Source organism: Oryza sativa, chromosome 1, assembly GCF_034140825.1.
Source record: "Oryza sativa Japonica Group chromosome 1, ASM3414082v1".
NCBI lineage: Eukaryota > Viridiplantae > Streptophyta > Magnoliopsida > Poales > Poaceae > Oryza > Oryza sativa.
Genome location: NC_089035.1, coordinates 43,434,399 through 43,441,842, shown reverse-complemented (window position 1 = coordinate 43,441,842; position 7,444 = coordinate 43,434,399).

Below are 7,444 nucleotides of genomic sequence, written 5' to 3'. Positions count from 1 at the left end.
GCTGGCCTATTATGCCGCCGTTGTTGGGCGCCTACGTCTTCACCGACCGGCTTGCCTTCGCCGCTACCGATTGGTGCTTCCGCCTGCACGGCAGACTTATTATGCTGCCGTTGTTGGGCGTCTACGTCTTCACCGACCGGCCGCCGCATCCGCCGCTGACTGGTGTCACCGCCTGCACGGCTGGCCTGTTATAACGCCAACTGATGCTACCTTCTTCACGGCTGGCTACATCGCTGTCACTACTAATAGGCATCAGTGTCTTCAACACAAGCTGCCTACGTTTGCCATGGCTGCCGACTGGTTTCTTCACTTCCATGGCTGCATGATTCTGCCAGTGTTGATTGGCCTTATCTTCTTCACCGCCGGTCGTCTCGTCTGCTGCTGACTAGTGCCCTCACCTCTACGTCTGGTTTATACAGCTACCACTACTGATGGACATCATCGTCTTCCGTTGCCGACTGGTTATGCCGCCGCCGACTAGTGCTTTTATCTTCACAACCGCGCGTCTTCGCTACCAGTTTGCTTCTGTTGCCGCCGACTCGTGTTCACTTCATCACGGCGATGCAACTTTGTCATCATGGTGGGGCGACTTCATCTTTATTATCTTCGGCACTGGCAAACTCTATTGCTGTTACTTCGCAAGTTTTACTACTTCACCAACCACGACGTCTTTGTGAACCTCGACATCTCGGCATGCAATGCCATGATATTTTACTACAACAAGTGATTCTCCAATATTCAGGATTTCTACTTGGACACCTTCAACACATATCTTCAATCAAGCAATGACTACTCGACGACAAGAAGCTATAATTCTCGACTCTATGTTCAGTTGTTTCCCAACTAACCAAAGAGTCGGGGGCTACACAAATATAAGGCTCAAAATTTGACAAATTTTATGTCAAGCTGAAGAAATCAATTAATCAGCCAATGAGTCAACTCCAGGAGTCATTATCTTCATCTTTGCTTCGGAACAGACATTCTACTTCAACAACTTCAAATATTTCGGTTTAGACGAGTTGGGCAACAACATCAACTCTCCTCCAATTATTTGTCTTCACGGTTGGCCTACTACGCAACTGCCGATAGAGGATCTCATCGTTATCATCGGCTGCTACATCGCTATTGACTGGATCACCGACATCGTCATCTTCATCAACATCTTGTCAAGCCTCATCAACATAGCCAACTCTGCTGCCGTTGATGGGAAACTTCGTCATCATAGTCGGCTATCTCTGTTGCCGTTAATCATCATTACCGTTGGATGCGTTTGTCGCCGCCGATTATTTTCTTCATCTTCATGATTGGTGGATTTCGCCATCACTGTTGATGCGCGTCTACGTCTTCATCGTCGGTTTGCTTTTGTCATCACCGACTGTTCTTTCGTTGTTGTTGGGCGCCTACATCTTCACTGCTAGCTGACCTGACTGTTGCCGACTGGTTTCTTCGCCTCCATGGTTATGCAACTTCATTACCTTTGATTGGTGTCACTGTTTTTACTACCACTGACATCTTCCGTTACTTCTGATGAGCAATTTCGTCTTCATGTTGGTCATTTCATCTCCATACCGACTGCGTCAGCTATTGCCAATAGACAATTTTGACTATGACAGAAGGACAAGCTATATGCTCAGGGGCTCATCAACTCAAGCGTGAGGATTATATCTCCAATTTGGACTTGTTCCGGATACATTCCACATGGATTCATAGTCATGAGTCTATTTTCTATGCTCAAAGACTGGACCAATTATTATTCCCCGTAAGGGCTATCAACCGAATACTTGCGCCAGTCGGGATTCAATTATTATATTTATTTTGGAGTATCCCATAAGGGATAATCATTCAGATCAGAAGCTATTCATATGAGCTACACTTGGTCTATATTACCCAGAAGATTTATTACTCAGGAGCATGTTACATGCGTCATCCTTTAAAGGGTGTCGAAGGCATATTTTTTGGCCTAGGCCTAATATGTCTGCAGCCCATATTTTCAGGTGTGGCCTGTCACGTTCTTTTAGGGACTTAGGCACTTTTTGCTTAGGCCAAAGTGCGCGTGATCAAGTGCCCAATACCTTAAAATCCTTTTATACCGCAGTTACTTAACTTTTTAGGAGTTGGTACAATGCATCTTAAAAGGTGTCAAACAGTAAAGCTTTATATAGCTGGCCCGCTGACTTTTTTATATAGTCATGGTGCTGTTTGGGTTTTTAAGCAATTGATTGGATACAATATCATTGCTTTTTGCCACGTAAGTGTGCATTTTTATTGACCAATATTATGGCTTAGGCTGATTATATATTGTGGTCATTTTTTTAGGCGGTTGGTAAATCCTTTATGAGTTTATTTACTCGGATTTTACACCACATATGCCATATATTTCCAGGTGTGGTGAAACCATGTGTCTTCTAGGGACTTAAGCACATCTGTTAAAGCAGTGTGCGCATGGCGTATGCCCAATACTTTGGAAATTTCTTTATTCACAATATACAAGCTTCTTTATAGCTATTTTTCTATATCACTCATCATATTTTACAAAGCAGTTGGTATATCACTCGGATCATGTTATTTGGAGGATTCACACCGCATATGCTATATATTGATATCAAGTCACTTGGTTGATTACGATTATCAAAACCACTCGGTTGGTTGAATTATTTATTCCTTGACTATATGCTTGGTTTGTTCAATTAACCACATTGTCAGGGGCTACATCTATTAGGTGCATCTAGTCGGTGCACCTGACTTTATTTTCCAGCCCTCCACAGTCTTCAGATTTGGTAAAAGTACTCGGGAGACCATGACAAAGATGATTGAAGCACTCGGCTTTGGAGTATTCTGGTTCGAGAGAAGATTATCTTTTCGACTGCGAAGGTCTCAGGGGCTACTGTGGATATTATGGGTACCCCATACCCATACGGCATGGTTATCCGACTAGTCATAGGGGATAACTTATATCTATGGAATATGTAATAGATCATGACTCGGGTATTACGTTTCCTTATATATTACGGAACGGCCTAAAGTCCTGGTTTGATAATATTGTAAAGTAGATTTAGGAAACCGATACCGTATTGGTTAAGGTTTCTATCTTGTAATCCTGCCCCCCACCCTATATAAGGTGGGCAGGAGGCCCTCTAGGGGGCATGATGACACAACTAGATCGTCAGATCAATACACGCTCGGCGGATTCAAATCCCCAAACAGGAGTAGGGTATTACCTCTCATTGAGAGGGCCTGAACCTCTCTAAATCTTTTGTCTCCGCATCCATCCACTTTTAGGTCTCGTGCGCTACCCCCTTTTATTATTGCCGAAATCATGTTTCGACAAAACTCGTGCTGATTTCTGCTCTGCACTGGAAGGCATCAAGGCATCAGAATTTCGTGACATATGTGCAAGATAGTGTGAGTACAGAGATGAAGGATGCTAGAGCTCAGTGTCTTCAGAAGCTAAAACACCTATCTGATCACTTTGAACTTCCGAACATTTTCGACAAGCGTTCGGTAGAAGATTTCCTAGTCCGGAACACCAAAAGCATACTCTGCAGTCTGCACAAGCTTCGAGCTCATCCCGTCTGCACTACCTGCCAGAAGCAAGCCCGTTCGATCTCCTTGTCGTCGACGAGGCAGCACAGCTGAAGGAGTGCGAGTCACTGATACCTCTTCAGCTCCCTGGCGTTCGTCACGCCGTTCTCATCGGCGACGAAGTGGTGTCGGCGGCGGGCGAGTGCGGGAAGAAGCTGGGGCGGCGCCGCCGCGGGAAGAAGTTGTCTTTGGCGTCGTGCCCGCTCCGCCCGCCGCTGCCCCTATAGCAGGCCAAACGGGCGGTCCGGCCCAGCACGGCATGGCACACTGACGGCACGGCCCACTAGGGCACGGCCCGTTAGGCACGGCTCCTGTAGCGGGCCGTGCCGTGCTGGCCCACGTGCCAAGGCCTCGGCCCAAGCACGGCCCAAGGAGGTGCTGGGTCGTGCCGGGCCGGCACGGCTACTGTAGCGGACCGTGGGCTGGTAGCCGGCCCACTAGTACATGTGGCCTATAAAAATTGAAATTTGAGGGGAAAAAAGAAAAAAAAGGCAGAAAAAACATAATATAAAGGAAAACATTATAAATATAGGATAAATGTGAGGAAAATTTAGGAAATATATCATAAAATATATGGTACAAATAGGATAAAATGTGGAAAAAAATAAAAAATATGAGAAATATATGGGAAAAATTAGAAAATCGTAGGAAAAATAAATGAACCGGTGGGCCGTGCCATGCCTGGGCCGTGCCATGCCGGCACGCTAAAGTAAACGTGTCGTGCCGTGCTGGCCTACGGGCTGAGGCGTCGGCCCAAACACGGCACGGGATAACGGGCCATGCTGGCACGGCCCACAGGCTGGCGTGCCGTGCCGGGCCTTGGCCGGCTACAGTACTGCTGTGCTCGGGCCGGCCCGGCTTGGCACGGCCCATTTGGCCAGGTATAGCTGCCCCACGCTCATACACTCCCACCGGTGGCGCGAGATCTGTGGCCAAAGACGACGACGGCAGCGGCGTCCTCGCTCTCCCCGTCGGCGCCATCTTCCTCTCCCGCAGCGCGGCTGCCCGCCGCCCGTTTGCTCCGCTAGCCGGCCGCTCCCCGCGCCGTCGCCCGCTCCGCCCACCGCTCGCCCGGTCCTCCGGCAGGCCCGTGCGGCGGGTGCATCTGCCGCCGGCCGCGCGCCGCCGCCTTGTGGGTCTCGTGGGTGGCGGCCGGCGTGGGAGCCCGCGAGCCGCTCCTCCCCCCACCGCCGCCGCGTCGCCCGTCGCCGCCATCACCGCTGCCACGTCGCCATCAAATTGGAGAGAAGTGAGAGAGAGAGAGAAATGAGGGAGAGAAGAGGGGGAGATAGATGACCTGGCATTCTGACATATGAGGCTCACATGGGTCCCACGCTGACTCAGTCGCCACGTCAGATAAAACCGGGGTCAAAACCACCGAAGGATCTAATGTAAACGATTTTGTTAGTTAAGGGAGGCTTTGTATCTGGTTTTGCAGTTGGGGGACGATTTTGTAACTCGATGTCAAGTTGAGGGACCTTCGGTGTACTTTTTCCAATAGTTATACTAAGGGGGAGGTGTAGAATAGAGCTGTCCTATCTCTACTATTATAAAAATTGAAGATGTTTTTGTTGGTCCGTTTGGTACGTCATCCTAATCCGCTTAGTGTTCCAATTAAGTTGCATCGTCCCTGTTCCTTAACAGCGATCACCCGTGTCATAGCCCGTAAAAAAAAACCTTAACTACTTAAAAAATTCACAACTTTATAATAGTCACATCCCGATTCAACCGTCTCCGACAAAAAAAGCCATCCGGAAAAAAAAGCGGAAAAGAAGTCCGACTCCCAAAAAATAGCGAAAATAAAACGTCTAAAAAAATAAAAAGGCCAAAAAATCACCTTCTGAAAAAAAAAAACTGAACGCCAATAGTTTCCTAAAATAAAAAGGGCCAAAAAAAATCCATCCGACTTACAAAACAGCGAAAAAACAAAAAAAAGATCCATCCGTAAAAAAGAATTTAAAAAGCAAAAAAGCAACTCCGATTCCAAAAACAGATGGCAAAAAAGTCCTTAAATAACGATAAAAAAAAGCCGTAAAAATCGCCTTCTAAAAAGAAAAAAAAAAGTAAAAAAAACAACACGTCCAATTGTCTTCAATTGGACGTGTATAATACACATGCATAGTGTTGCATTGCATCAGTTCGACAAAAAAAATTACATGGCATTTACACCATTTTACAATCAGACAAAGTATGCAAGATCGCCTGCCGTGGGCGCCGATCTATGATGACTTGGGAATTGGGATTCAGATTGGGTGACATAGGGTGGGCATGTCACCAGGTGACACAGGGTGAATCTCGGTCCTCCAAAACAAATCCAATGGCTGAGATTCATCCACGACATCACGAGTTAAACTTTAACTCGCAGATTTACTCAGGAGTTAAAATTTTACTGGGAGTAAACTTTCAGGAGTTAAAATTTTAATGGAGTTAAATTTTAACCCGTGATGACATGAATGAATCTTGGCCGTTGGATTTGTTTTGTAGAGCCGAGATCTATCCTATATCGCATTGTGACATGCCTACCTTATGTCACCCAATTTGAATCTGATGGCTTGTTTCTCGGTAGTGAGGGAAACGACCGGAGCAGATCGATGGAGGCTCGGACGATATAGTAGTTATATATATATATATATATATATATATATATATATATATGACACCTTAAGGTGCTACCTATTAAACAACACCTGACACAATGATCAGACCCACTAACTGTGCGCACACCCCACCCCCATCCTGAACCCACCCACGTTGACCTAATAGTTAATTTTTGACTACTGCACGTCCGCCTGATTGCCAACTATATGTGCTGACAGTTTTCAATAGTAATTTGTTAACTATTCATATGGAGTAATTATTTAACTCTATTTAACATTTTTAGTTCAACTAGAGTTTTTTTTTTCAATACGTGTCAGACGACATCTTTTTTTACTCTACATGGTGTTAGCTTACTAGTTATGTTTTAATTCAAGTTAGCATAACCATCCGCTCACTATTACGTGCCACAGATTTTATAATTTTATTTGTTTGTTTATGTCATAAAAATACTTTTTCTTATTATATTTTGTTCTCACTATCCAGAGTAATTTTATCACTATCGCAAACCACCACGTAGTCCTGCCAAGGCAGCGTCATCCCACATCCATGATAGTAAATTTTTTACCTACCAATATACTGAATATATAACCCTATTGGCACCCTAATCCAACCTGTTCCCATTCACTCTCCAATCTCCATCCTTTTTTTCCGGATCTGGGGGCAGTCGGCAGCATCATCGGCCACCGGGGCGACAACCTCTCCCTACACCAGCGACGTGGTTTGCTCCAAGGGAGTGAGCCTAGGTGGCAGCTCGTGGACAGAGACGGCGCACTGCTGGATCTGACTCCTCTCCTGTGTTGCGACGGGCGAGGACGGCATCAACAGAATCAGGGGCATAGAGGAAGCCTGTCCTGGTCGTCGGCGTCACCTTCCGCCGACGCAGCCGTGCGCGGTAGTCGGCGAGCACATCCGCGCGTTGCCCCTGATTTTGTTGTGTAATTTTTGCACGCCGTTTGTGGTCGTCGTCCACCTTCAGTGAATCCTGATGGATACTGCTGCGTGCCTTTTTTAAGCTGTAAAATGAATCTTCGTCCTTTTTATAGATGTGTAATTTTTTTCCTCACATTATAGATGTGTAATTTTTTGCCTCACATAATGACGCGGCACGGTACGGCTGCGGGCGCGGTGGTGACGGGCGACTATGGGCGGGAGAGACGCGGCAGTTCCGCCTCCACCGCCGAGTGGCGGCGTGCGCGGCGTCAGCGGATCCGGCACAGCATGGCTGCGGGCACGGCGGTGATGGGCGATTGCAGGCGGGAGGCGA